We start from the raw sequence: 14,686 nt of genomic DNA, 5'->3' as shown, positions 1-14,686 counted from the left end.
TTCTGGTTCCTTTCCCTGAAGGACAGCAATGCAGCTCAGATTCCATGACAGTAGAACCGTCACAGACTCACTCTGGGGAGCAAAACACGGCAAGGTCATATGACAGGAGCCCAGGAAGAAAGACAACCCCCTTAACTGAAATCCTTCTTAATGTAGTCAAATTTGGTGTTTAAAAGATCCCTTTGAAAGGCCCCCTCAGGTTATTTTAGGTTCTTAGGTTAGATTTATATGGTGGTAGGTCTCCTCTCTTCTTTCTCCAAGCACCAATAGATTAGTTTGTCTTAACTGTTTGAAAACCTAATAGAGATCTACACTCCCTTACCCTCAATTTCAAAAGCCAAAATGGCCTGAAAACTGAAAGTTGTTTTTTGCACATTTGACACCAAAACTCATTTGATGGCAAAGCTTGCCCAGAACTGATTTGAAGCTATTTTCAGTCTTTATGTATTGTGAAAATTCACACATTTCACTGTAGAAGCATTAATATCTTTGATTATGAGGTGCTAGCTTGGACCCCACTGGAAGTTTTGTGTACCCTATGCTGTGGACACCATATCTGAAAAAATTTTGAATTCCGAACATATCTGGTCCAAGGATTTTATAAAAGGGATTGTGGGCCTGAACTCTGAGGCCATCCCTACAGGAGGATCATAACAAGAAGGAATTGAAGTAATTACATAAGTGTTTTTCCAAAAATAGCCTTGCATCCTTGCCCTAGGGAGGAATGGAAAGATTCTTTCATATAAACCTGATGTAGAGCCATAGCAGTGACAGGGAAAGAATACAAGAATCATGATGAGACTCAGGTATTAATAAGAACAGTACTGTTTCATTCCCGGTTCATATTGGCATCCCAACATTTACAGCTGACTCTCTATAAGGCAGACAGCCTCTGTCAAGGCAGTTGGGCCTCAATGTAATATGGATTCAGTAAATTGCTAAGTCATGTGTAATTTCTTGGACTGAGACAGGCAGAAGAACACAGGCTCTGGATATGGTGGTATCTGAGTCCATTCAAGCTGCTATAACAAAATACCATACACTGAGTAGCTTATAAACAACAAACACTTATTTCTCACAGCTCTCGAAGCTGGAAAGTCCAAGATCAAGGTACCAGCAGACTTAGTGTCTGGCAAGGACCCACTTCCTAGTTGGCTTTACATGGTAGAAGAAAGGGGCAAGGGAGATCTCTGGATAAATGTCTCTTCTAAGGGCACTGATCCCATTAAAGAGGTCTCCAGCCTTGTGACCTAATCACCTCCCAAAGGCCCTACCTCCTAATACTCTCACATTGGGTGTTAAGTTTCAACATACGAATTTTAAGGGGACACAAATATTCAGACCATAGCAGGTACCATATCTTTTGGTGGCCTCCTGCCCCTAAGCATTGACATTGAGAGATATTCAAGCTCCCATCAATGTTTGGATTTCTTTTGTTTTGGCAGGGTTAAATATTAAATCATTTCAACACATTTTATCTTTTAAAGTGTTAAAAGTTTAGCGAGGAGTTGGCACTTATTCTATTCTCACTTTATAACTTTTCACTGGACTGTTCTGACAGCAGATTAAGTATCTGTGTTTTTAATTTGGTGACTGTAAGTTGGGTTTTGAAAAATATATCGTCTTCATTCTGAAATTCTGGGTTGTTTCTCTGGAATAGTCTCCTGTCCACAAACTACTAAAAAAAAAAAAAAAATCAGGAATTCTTCCTGCACCTCCCCGTTTCCCAAAAAAAGGATATAATCTCAAATTTGGCAACCAAGTACCATAACTGTGGCTGTACAGCACATGCTACTCAGTTCCTTGAAATACTACTATAACACTAATATTTTCAACAATAATTCTTTTAACCACTATTTAAGCTCAAATGAAAACTCCTTAATTTTGTGCCTCAAACAACACACTCAGTTGGATAAGGTTGCTTTGGGGCTGGGGAACACACTGGAAAGCTGCCTGTTTTCTTTCCCTTTGCATGTTGAGCATTTTTTTAAGATTGATTTTTGCCAAAACTGCAATGGGTGGAAGGAAGGTCCTAGGATAGAGTTTAGAAAATCCACTGTATTTTAAGATTTTAAACAGTCTAGTCCGATCGTGCAGCCAAAGTATATAGTAAACAACCAGATCAGGTGAGAAAGAATAAACCTTTCCTTGCATCTCTATCGGTTTGTTCTACAGGCCAATCTTTGCCTGTAAGTGAAGCTGAAAGTTGGGGGAAATAGGCCTGAGTACCTCAAGAGTGGGTCAGGCACGGATGTTAAACTAGCATCAATAAGCAATGGGCCTCCCACGGGAGAAAAAAGTATCTAAATAGCAAAGAGCTCAAGTAACAGTGTACCAAGGTTGCAGTTGTTCTCAACAAAGCTAAGTTTAACCCTTGGTAAGTGTACCTCACCCAGTCACCCAACCTCCACCACTAGTACTTCTTAGCGACACTTAAACCTTGGTATTTTGAGATTTAGCCTTTGCTATCACAAGTTGAAGAGCCTGATAGTGGTTCGCTGTTATCCACGTTCCAAGGCCCCCAGTGGATGCCTTTAACCACAGATAGTACCAAGCCCTATATGTACTATGATTTTTCCTATAAGTACATACCTATAACAAAGTTTAATTTATAAATTAGGCACAGCAAGAAATGAAGAACAGTAACTAAAAATAGAACAATTATAACAATATACTGTATTAAAAGTTATGTGAATGTGGTCTCTCTCAAAACATCTTATAGAACCATACTCACTCTTCTTGTGATGATGTGAGATGATCAAATGCCTCCGTGTTGAAATGAAGTGAGGTGAATGGCGTAGGCATTGTGACGTAGTGTTAGGCTACTACTGACCTTCTGATGATATGTCAGAAGGAGGGTCATCTTTGGGTAATCTGGATCATCACGCCATGGTTGGCGATCTCAGGTGGGACAGGGCTGGACAGTGTGAGATTTCATCGCACTACTCAGAATGCTGTACAATTTAAACTTACGAATTGTTTGTTTCTGGAATTTTCCATGTAATATTTTTGGACCGTGGTTGACCATGCATAAATGAAACCGCAGAAAGAGAAGACAAGGATTGGGGTGGGGAGGTGGACCACTGTACTCCCTTATAAGGAGGGAAGAGAGGAAGCCAGAGCTGGGCAGAATTCTGACCCAGGACTCTGTCCAGCACTTCAGATATCCACCCCCTGCTCAGGTCAGATGAGTCACTGGATGAGGCTGAGCGCTCAGCTGAAAAGCTGCAGGCGGGGACTGCCAGTCCCTATCCAGCTGCATAGCCCAGCTCTTCCTGCCGGACAAGGAGAAATGCATCGTTTCTCCTAACGTCACTAGGTTACAGTAGTATATACTCAGGGAAAACTGCCGCCTCCCAGCTTCTTCACAGCCTGCTTCCTTTCCATCCTCACGTGCTTGCTTGCATCGGCACGTTTGCCTGGATCAGTAGGACTGTGGGTCCTACTGTGATGCTACTCCAACTGTTGACCCCTCTGCCTTGTGAGTCTTCTTGCTCCCCTAAGGTTGGAGCTTTCCAAAAAATCTTCTTAGGAAACTAACGGAAGAGAAAACAAAAACAAAACAGAGAAACAGAGAAGCTTAAAGTGTTCAGATCTCTTATCTGAATGCAACAAAAGTTTGGTCATTAACTCTGCTGTGATAACTAATAGGACTCCCAGGCCATCCTTATCCTGTGGGGTATGTACGAACATGTGTTGTAAGAAACTCCACTGTAACTAACACACCCCCAGATCCTTGGGTGAAAGTGTACCACTCCCAAGACTGGAAGGATTCTCAGTTCTAAAAACCTACCTCCTTTCCTTGTTGTCCTGAGTCTAGAGCCTCTTTAAGCTCTATAGCCGCCTCTGACAGTCTGATCATAACTTTGTCTTTCTGATTACTAAACAATTTCCTCCTGCTCCTAAAAATGTTACCTGGGAGCGAGAAGCTCTAAATATTTTCCCTTCTAAAAATCAGGAGCAATTTCAGAATAAGAGAAAACACTGGCATCTTAAAAGAGAGGCAAGAAAACTGTTTCTGTTTCGGGGTGCCCTCATCACTTATGTATTGGTTCAGAGGTTTATAATATTTCTGTTGTTTGGCTTTTGTGGATTTGGGGGGAATTTTCTGGTTTTTCAGTTGAGTGAGTAGGGAATATGTAATCAGTGATTACAAGTAAACTAATTATCATTTGGTCCATTGCTACTTAAAATGACATCTTTTTATATACTGTAACTGAAAAAGTTTAAGTAAAGTAAGTGTCCTGGGAGCAGGTTTCTTTATTTTTTTTTTTTGAAGTATAGTTGATTTGCAATGTTGTGTTAATTTCTGCTGTACAACAAAGTGATTCAGTTATACATATATACACATTCTTTTTTAAATATTTTCCATTATGGTTTATCATAGGATACTGAATATAGTTCTCTGCTATACAGTAAAACCTTGTTGTTTATCCATTCCATATATAACACCTTACATCTGCTAACCTCAACCTCCCACTCCACCCCTCCCCCAACCCCCTCCCCCTTGGCAACCACTAGTCTGTTCTCTATGTCCATGAATCTGTTTCTGTTTCATAGATAAGTTCATTTATGTCATATTTTACATTCCACACATAAGTGATATCATATACTATTTGTCTTTCTCATTCTGACTTACTTCACTTAGTATGATAGTCTCTAGTTGTATCCATGTTGCTGCAAATGACATTATTGTGTTCATTTTTATGGCTGAGTAGTATTCCACTGTATATATGTATATACCACATCTTCTTGATCCATTCCTCTGTAGATGGACATTTAGGTTGTTTCCGTGTCTTGGCTATTGTGAATAGTGCTGCTGTGGACACAGGGGTGCATGTATCTTTTTGAATTAGAGTTTTCTCTGCATATATGCCCAGGAGTGGGATTGCTGGATCATATGGTAATTCTATTTTTAGTTGTCTGAGGAACCTGGGAGCAGGTTTCTTAAATGAAGAAAGTAGTTGGGTCTTCCCTGGTGGCGCGGTGGTTGAGAGTCCGCCTGCCGATGCAGGGGACACGAGTTCATGCCCTGGTCCGGGAAGATCCCACATGCCGCGGAGCGGCTGGGCCTGTGAGCCATGGCCGCTGAGCCTGCACGTCTGGAGCCTGTGCTCCACCACAGGAGGGGCCACAACAGTGAGAGGCCCACGTACCACAAAAAAAAAAAAAAAAGAAAAGAAAAAGAAAGTAGTGAAACATAACTAATAGTGTTGAGTGAGCAACCTAGAAAAACATCAAGTCATATTTGTAAGGTGCTTTGTATCTCAATGCTGGTATATATTACCAGTACCCCAGACGTGTAGAAAGAAAAAATTATGTTGCTAGCAAATGATATTTCATATTAAATGGTTTATAAAATACAGTTGAAATAACTGACATTCATAAAAACCTAGTATTCAGAATCATAAACTCTGTTTTACTGAAAGTTTTCCTGCCTTGAGTCTGCAACTATTAGCTAAGGAAAGCTATTTTAGTAGTGTTTTATATGTTAAATTATCAGCATTAGCTCAGGAAATTCAGAATTTAAATTCACCAAAGAAACCTTTTTGCCTTGAATCGCAAATGGTCTTTCACTGGAAATTTGAACAGTATGTACTCGGCAAACAAGAAATGTGGCACAGTGAATGGTAAATAACAGGGACTGAGTTGGGTAGAAACATCTGACATTATTTAGCACTGATACAAGGAATCTGCCACAAATTCCTGTTTTAAGTGACCCAAAGCCTTTTCCTCAGATTTCATATCTCAGGGGCCACAGGGATGCTATCCTTTGAGAACATTTAATACATCCAGATCTAAATTTAGAAAATAAATAAATTGGGGTGGCAGCTGTTATTCTGTTCTGTATATTCTATAATGTGTATTCCATTCTATACATACATCTATTCTGTATATGCATATATGTATTCTATATATACTAGAAATAGACCTGGTACACATTAAACATTAGCTGCCCTTGGTGTTCTACACATGTGCATGCATAAATACACACACATTCCTAGGTAGGCTCATCTACTTTCTTCTTATTATCTATCTGTTCTCTCTTATTTCAATTGTCTATTACCACTGGTTTACCATATAGGTATATGTAGAACAAGATTCTAGAATATAGAGAGAGAGAATATAGTTCTAGATAGCTTAGACAACTTCTGTTCTTGTACTACAGATGTTTTTGTATGTATTACCTTCCAAACAAGGCTTAAACTCCTGAGACTAAAGACTGTATCTTACAGTCTTTATTTATGTGTATGTAATCAATATCTATTGCATACTAAAAATAATTTTTTTAACATCTTTATTGGAGTATATTTGCTTTACAATGTTGTGTTAATTGCTGCAGTATAACACAGTGAATCAGCTATACGAATACATATATCCCCATATCCCCTCCCCCTTGCGTCTCCCTCCCACCCTCCCTATCCCACCCCTCTAGGTGGTCACAAAGCACCGAGCTGATCTCCCTGTGCTACACGGCTGCTTCCCACTAGCTATCTATTTTATGTTTGGTAGTGTATATATGTCCATGCCACTCTCTCACTTCATCTCAGCTTACCCTTCCCCCGCCCCGTGTCCTCAAGTGCATTCTCTACATCTGCGTCTTTATTCCTGTCCTGCCCCTAGGTTCTTCAGAACCATTTTTTTTTTAGATTCATATATGTGTGTGTGTGTGTGTGTGTGTGTGTGTGTGTGTGTGTGTGTGTGTGTGTGTGTGTTAGCATATGGTATTTGTTTTTCTCTTTCTGGCTTACTTCACTCTGTATCACAGACTCTAGGTCCACCATCTCGCTACAAATAACTCAATTTTGTTTCTTTTTATGGCTGAGTAATATTCCATTGTATATATGTGCCACATCTTCTTTATCCATTCATCTGTCAATGAACACTTAGGTGGCTTCCATCTCCTGGCTATTGTAACTAGTGCTGAAGTGAACATTGTGGTACATGACTCCTTTGAATTATGGTTTTCTCAGGGTATATGCCCAGTAATGGGAGTGCTGTGTCATATGGTAGTTCTATTTTTAGTTTTTTAAGGACCCTCCATACTGTTTTCCATAATGGCTGTATCAATTTGCATTCCCACCAACAGTGCAAGAGGATTCCCTTTTCTCCACACCCTCTCCAGCATTTATTGTTTGTAGATTTTTTAATGATGGCCATTCTGACTGATGTGAGATAATACCTCATTGTAGTTTTGATTTGCATTTCTCTAATGATTAGTGATATTGAGCATCCTTTCATGTGTTTGTTGGCAATCTGTATATCTTCTTTGGAGAAATGTCCATTTAGGTCTTCTGCCCATTTTTGGATTGGGTTGTTTGTTTTTTTAATATTGAGCTGCATGAGCTGCTTGTATATTTTGGGATTAATCCTTTGTCAGGTGCTTCGTCTGCAAATATTTTCTCCCATTCTGAGGGTTGTCTTTTCATCTTGTTTATGGTTTCCTTTGCTGTGCAAAAGCTTTTAAGTTTCATTAGGTCCCATTTGTTTATTTTTGATTTTATTTCCATTACTCAGGGAGATGGGTCAAAAAAGATCTTGCTGTGATTTATGTCATACAGTGTTCTGCCTATGTTTTCCTGTAAGAGTTTTATAGTGTCTGGCCTTGCATTTAGGTCTTAAATCCATTTTGAGTTTATTTTTGTGTATGGTGTTAGGAACTGTTCTAATTTCATTCTTTTACATGTAGCTGTCCAGTTTTCCCAGCACCACTTATTGAAGAGGCTGTCTTTTCTCCACTATATATTCTTGCCTCCATTATAAAAGATAAGGTGACCATATGTGTGTGGGTTTATCTCTGGGCTTTCTACCCTGTTCCATTGATCTATATTGCTGTTTTTGTGCCAGTACCATACTGTCTTGTTTACTGTAGCTTTGTAGTATAGTTTGAAGTCAGGGAGCCTGATTCCTCCAGCTCCATTTTTCTTTCTCAAGATTGCTTTTGCTATTTGGGGTCATTTGTGTTTCCATACAAATTGTGAATTTTTTTGTTCTAGTTTGGCGAAAAATGCCACTGGTAGTTTGGAAGGGATTGCACTGAACCTGTAGATTGCTTTGGGTAGTATAGTCATTTTCACAATGTTGATTCTTCCAGTCCAAGAGCATGGTATATCTCTCCATCTGTTTGCATCATCTTTAAGTTCTTTCATCAGTGTCTTATAGTTTTTTGCATACAGGTCTTTTGTCTCCTTAGGTAGGTTTATTCCTAGGTATTTTATTCCTCTATTGCAGTGGTAAATGGGAGTGTTTCCTTAATTTCTCTTTCAGATTTTTCATCATTAGTGTATAAGAATGCAAGAGATTGCTGTGCATTAATTTTGTATCCTGCTACTTTACCACATTCATTGATTAGCTGTAGTAGTTTTCTAGTAGCATCTTTAGGATTCTCTATGTATAGTATCATGTCATCTGCAAAGAGTGACAGCTTTACTTCTTCTTTAAAGATTTGGATTCCTTTTATTTCTTTTTCTTCTCTGATTGCTGTGACTAAAACTTCCAACACTATGTTGAATAATAGTGGTCAGAGTGGACAACCTTGTCTTGTTCCTGATGTTAGAGGAAATGGTTTCAGTTTTTCACCATTGGGAACGATGTTGGCTATGGGTTTGTCATATATGGCCTTTATTATGTTGAGGTAAGTTCCCTCTATGCCTACTTTCTGCGAGTTTTTTATTATAAATGCGTGTTGAATTTTGTCCAAAGCTTTTTCTGCATCTATTGAGATGATCATATGGTTTTTTTCCTTCAGTTTGTTAATATGGTTTTTCACATTGATTGATTTGCATATATTGAAGAATCCTTGCATTCCTGGGATAAACCCCACTGATCATGGTGTATGATCCTTTGAACGTACTGTTGGATTCTCTTTGCTAGTATTTTGTTGAGGATTTTTGCGTCTATGTTCATCACTGATATTGGCCTGTAGTTTTCTTTCTTTGTGACATCTTTATCTGGTTTTGGTATCAAGGTGATGGTGGCCTCGTAGAATGAGTTTGGGAGTGTTTTCCCTCTGCTATATTTTGGAAGAGTTTGAGAAGGATAGGTGTTAGGTCTTCACTAAATGTTTGATAGAATTTGCCTGTGAAGCCATCTGGTCCTGGGCTTTTGTTTGTTGGTAGATTTTTAATCACAGTCTCAATTTCAGTGCTTGTGATATGTATGTTTATATTTTCTATTTCTTCCTGGGTCAGTCTCGGAAGGTTGTGCTTTTGTAAGAATTTGTCCATTTCTTCCAGGTTGTCCATTTTATTGGCATAGAGTTGCTTGTAGTAGTCTCTTAGAATGCTTTGAATTTTGCGGTGTCTATTGTAACTTCTCCTTTTTCATTTCTACTTTTATTGATTTGAGTCCTCTCCCTCTTTTTCTTGATGAGTCTGGCTAATGGTTTATCAATTTTGTTTATCTTCTCAAAGAACCAGTTTTTAGTTTTATTCATCTTTGCTATCATTTCCTTCATTTCTTTTTCGTTTATTTCTGATCTAATCCTTATGATTTCTTTCCTTCTGCTAACTTTGGGGGTTCTTTTTGTTCTTCTTTCTCTAATTGCTTTAGGTGTAAGGTTAGGTTGTTTATTTGAGATGTTTCTTATTTCTTGACGTATGATTGTATTGCTATAAACTTCCCTCTTAGAACTGCTTTTGCTGCCTCCCATAGGTTTTGGGTTGTAGTATTTTCATTGTCCTTTGTTTCTAGGTATTTTGATTTCCTCTTTGATTTCTTCAGTGATCTCTTGGTTATTTAGTAGCATATTGTTTAGCCTCCATGTGTTTGTATTTTTTACAGACTTTTTTCGTGTAACTGATACCTAGTCTCATAGCGTTGTGGTCGGAAAAGATACTTGATACGATTTCAATTTTCTTAAATTTACCAAGGCTTGATTTGTGACCCAGGATATGATCTATCCTGGAGAGTGTTCCATGAGCACTTGAGAAGAAAGTGTATTCTGTTGTTTTTGGATGGAATGTCCTATGAATATCAATTAAGTCCATCTTGTTTAATGTGTCATTTAATGCTTGTGTTTCCTTATTTATTTTCATTTTAGATGATCTTTCCATTGGTGAAAGTGGGGTGTTAAAGTCCCCTACTATGATTGTGTTACTGTCGATTTCCCCTTTTATGGCTGTTAGCATTTGCCTTATGTATTGAGGTGCTCCTATGTTCGGTGCATAAATATTTACAATTGTTATATCTTCTTCTTGGATCTCCCATGATCATTATGTAGTGTCCTTCTTTGTCTCTTGTAATGGTCTTTATTTTAAAGTCTATTTTGTCTGATCTGAGAATTGCTACTCCAGCTTTCTTTTGATTTCCATTTGCATGGAATATCTTTTTCTGTCCCCTCACTTTCAGTCTGTATGTGTCTCTAGGTCTAAAGTGGATCTCTTGTAGACAGCATATATACAGGTCTTGTTTTTGTATCCATTCAGCCAGTCTACATCTTTTCGCTGGAGCATTTAATCCATTTACATTTAAGGTAATTATCGATATGTATGTTCCTATTACCATTTTTAAAAATTTTTTTGGCTTTGGTATTGTAGCTCTTTTCCTTCTCTTGTGTTTCCTGCCTAGAGATAAAAAATAATTGTTAAAGCATCATGCTAGGAGCTAAGTGAATTAGGCAGGACATAATTCAAATATTTGTAAACTGTGTCACTTGCCTTCAAAGGATCTTAAAATATCATTAGGGGGCATATGGACACCAGCATTCATGCACAAATAATTTAAGAAAGTCTGTGAAATAGTTTTGGTGGAAAGGTGGTGGAACATGAAGGATTTAGAAGAAATTGAAACAGTCAGACTCGATGATGATCCAAATTGGAACCTTGGTGCCATGGCATTTGTATAATCTCTATGACACCTTAAACACCATGTTTTGAACAAGTTCAGTTCTAAACAAACATTAAATTAATCCATCTATTCCAACCTTCTTATTTTTTGTACAAGGGAAATGAGGTTAATAGAATTGCTCAGTTTCATATATTATTTTTACCTCTCAGTTCCTCTCATTGCTGTTGCATAGTGACTCCTCTTACGCACTGCCACAGCTCATCCCTTACCCAGTTTACATATCATTCCTTAGAACTGGGCTTACCCTGGGTAAAATAAAGACATGATGGTATTCCCTCTTTTAGCTTCCAGAAGAAGCTAAAATTCCACTGAACTCTTCAGTGGGTTAATGTGAGACATGGAAAGATCAACGTGTGAAGAATTAAAGACGCGTTGGGCCACAGGAAGATTCACCTCATATGCTGTTGTTTTCAGAAAAACTGTCCCGAAAATTCTTTCTTAGGAAATTAAACTTATCATCTGCATTTCTGTAAAACCTAAAAAGTCCATCTATATAAATGTTATGCAGTTCCCCTTCATCAACCACTTTATATCTTTGTTTTACCTTTCATTATAGTCTCTCTCTTACCTATGTATATTTCCAGTGCAAGAAAAAATGGGCCACTGCCCAAAATCTTTGGGATGCAATTATTGTGAGAAGTTAATACCTAAGACAGTTGAAAGGAAGTCTGGAGTTTTTAACAAACTGAGTTAAAATAACTAATTGAGGGCCTTCAAAGTTCTAGAACTGACCATCTTGAAGGGAGGCCACATATGAAAGATACGATAGGCATAAACATTTCTAAATATTGGTGTTAGCATCTTAGGCCTGATATCTTGTAAACTGTTCTTATCTTCTTTGTTTTGTTTTAATTAAAAACACATTTCAGTATAAAATGTTCCGTTAAAAATTCTCCCAAGGGCCACTTTCAGCTGTATGAAATGTTGCAGTGGGCGGGGAGCACAAATGCATTTGATGATTGAGGTAAAATAACAGAGGATATACCAACTCTCCTTTTAGGAGGGTTTTATTTATTTCAATTAGAACTTAGCACATGCACAGATAGTGAGAATACAGGCATAAATGCTCAGGTTCTGTATAATTACAGGTTAAAGAAGGAGTTATTACACATGTCCTTCCTTTCACGTACTCTTAGAGTTTCTCCTGTATTGTAATGTAGTTCTGGCTTAGAATTTAGCTGAGATTTCTGGCATAAATGGTTGGGCCATATACTGTAAAGAGGGTGAAGAAAATTAAAATGTAGTCAGGCAGGAGAGCTGAAAAAGGGGTTTGTGAGGTAGAAACAGCACACATTTCCATGTGAGGCTGAGTGGACAGAGAAAGGATGTACTGTCCTGGATTGTTCCCTATAGTGACATAATTGTAACCAGACTCACAGAGCAGTTACCACGGGCCTTCTGCCAGGACCGTGCATGAAAATAGCTTTGTTATGTCTACACACACACAGACAATACACTGTGTCCTCTAGCACTTTGCAAGTTCAAATTATGTAGAAGCCAATTCTCACTGGACTCAACTTTGTACCTTAACTGATGGTCCATGGCTTAAAACAATGCAGCTTCCAAAGGTGTCCTTTATTCCCAGAAAAGCCCTGGTCAACAGGCTTATTCACCTTGTATTATCTGGAGACTTAGCCAGTGTTTTCCATCCCCTTCCTGAGTTGAGGAAACTAAGAAACTTGATGGATGGTTGAGTTGCCCAGAGACTGAACTGAGAACAGAGAATGAATCTATTAGGTGATTATTCACTGAATGTATTTTGCTCTTATTACTGTAGTAATAAAGATTATTTCTTAAGAAGAGTAATTCTCAGTCTTGTTGCAATCCCCAGAGTTTTTCCTTGTAGAGCTGGGCAGATATCATTTTCAAGTGTCATTTGTCATATATTAGAAATGTCTCATGTTCTAAATATTCAAATTGTGATTTAACCTAAGCAGTAATGCTGGAAGATTGGGGGTGGGAAAGGTCTTTACAGTGTCCTCTTTGACTGATTTCATAGCAATTATATCATTATCTATGATATGCCATCCTCTCCACCACCTTGACAAGAATCCCATCTGAAAGGACCCTATGCCTAGAATTCTATAAAAATGACACCACTCTGAGAAAACACAAAGTAGGAAGCTTCTCCCAGTTTAAGTCCACCAAAAAAAGAGTCGGTGTAGAAGAGGGGAGTTTGGAAGGAAACTTCTAATCTCATTTTTTCTCATCTCTGAAAGGTATATAAAGAGACTAAGGTTGTTGGTAACATAGACCTTAGATGGAATCATTCATTCATTCAACAGACATGTATTAATGGTCCGCCGATTGTCAGTTCCTATGCTAGGTATTGTGAATTGATTGGTGGATTGACAGAGGTGGAACTTTCATCCTGTTTTGTGAGGCAGTCTGTAAAAAAGCAAACAATAAGTACTAAGAAAAACAGTAGAATAATGGGGAGTAACGGAGGTATTTTTACATACAGTGGTTAAGCAGAGACCTCTGGGAGGAAGTGACATTTTAGCTGAGACCTGAAACATGGGAAGAAGCCTACCTTGTAAAGAGCTGGCCTGTGCATTCCAGGGAGAGGGAGGAGCCAGCTCGGAAGACCCTGTGGTTGTAACAAGGTTACTGGCTTTGAGGATTAGAAAGATCTGTATGGCTAAAGTGAGGAGAGGGTTGGAAAAGTCTAGTATACATATGGCGTCATAGTAGGTAAGCATGATAAGAGATCCATGGAGTCTTTTAAGGAGGGAGATATGAGTTGATGAAAATTTTTAAAGATCATTCCAGATTCTCCTTGGAGAAGTCCTGGTGTGGGAGCAAGGCAGGTAAACCATTTTGCAAGTTAGTTCTGTAGATCAGGAGAGGTTGGGGTAGCCTGTTCAAGGGGATGGTGATGGGGATAGAGAGAAATGGATAGATCTGCTATACATTTTGCATGTTCAACAAACAGGGAGAGAATTAGATCATGGGCTTGGGGGTAAAGGAAAAACTCAAGGCTGAGTTCTAGTTCCTCAGCTGAGCTCTTGGGTGGATTGCATACCATTTATTGAAATAGATACTCTTTTCTTCCCATGGGATTCTGAGAATTAGAAGAAGCATAAATACTGAATGGGACAAGGTCCCTGGGCTTAAAGGTCTGGTGACAAGACCTATAGCAAATTTCTCCTACAATTACTGACTGGGCTTTGGTGCATCAGCTTCCTAAAAGTTTATGAATTACTCCTTAGAAAAGGCTTTTCACTAAGACCATGGTTGCTATAAATGTCTGAGACAATTTACATGTTTAAAAAGAGAAAGAAAATAAAGAGAATAGATTTATTTACATTATAAATTGCTCATCTACTGGCACGTCCTTTAATTTAAATAGGGTGTTAATAGCAAATTAATTTTTATGCAGTTACCCCATAAAATTGCTTAGAAAATCTACTAGTGTATGAGTGAGTTTATAAGAAGTATGTAAAATTTAGTATTTAAATTTAGTCTCTTGAGGATTTGTGGATTATATTCATTGCCAAGAAATTTTTGTTCTTGATAGTGTCTATGGTAACACCCCAAATACTATCAAATATAATTTTTCTTGCTAGGGATAAGAGAAGCTGACTTTTTTTTCCAGGGTTCATTATAGTTTCACATCATAATCTACCACTTAATCACTTTAATCAAAGCATATTTCAGTACATTCTGCAAAATGACTTATTGTATGGCTTCCTGGAATATCACTGTCTTTGAAGATTCTCAAATATATTCCTCAGCTCTATACTGAAACCCAGTTCAAATTCAAATCTATTTTTATACCAAGTGTTCTTGGGCTGAGTTTTGAATCCATCTTGCCTGTGCCCACATTTTCTTGACC

The 14,686-nt window shown here is 38.2% G+C and overlaps 1 protein-coding gene across 1 annotated transcript in view; it reads left to right on the top strand.

Annotated features, from left to right (window-relative positions):
- PCSK5 (proprotein convertase subtilisin/kexin type 5) overlaps window positions 1-14,686 on the top strand; it is a 316,125-nt gene that overhangs the window by 193,836 nt on the left and 107,603 nt on the right. The window lies entirely within an intron of this gene.

This window comes from Lagenorhynchus albirostris, chromosome 7 (genome assembly GCF_949774975.1).
Source record: "Lagenorhynchus albirostris chromosome 7, mLagAlb1.1, whole genome shotgun sequence".
Taxonomy (NCBI): Eukaryota; Metazoa; Chordata; class Mammalia; order Artiodactyla; family Delphinidae; genus Lagenorhynchus; species Lagenorhynchus albirostris.
Note: the sequence above shows the minus strand (reverse complement) of the source record. Positions and strands in the feature narration are given on the sequence as shown.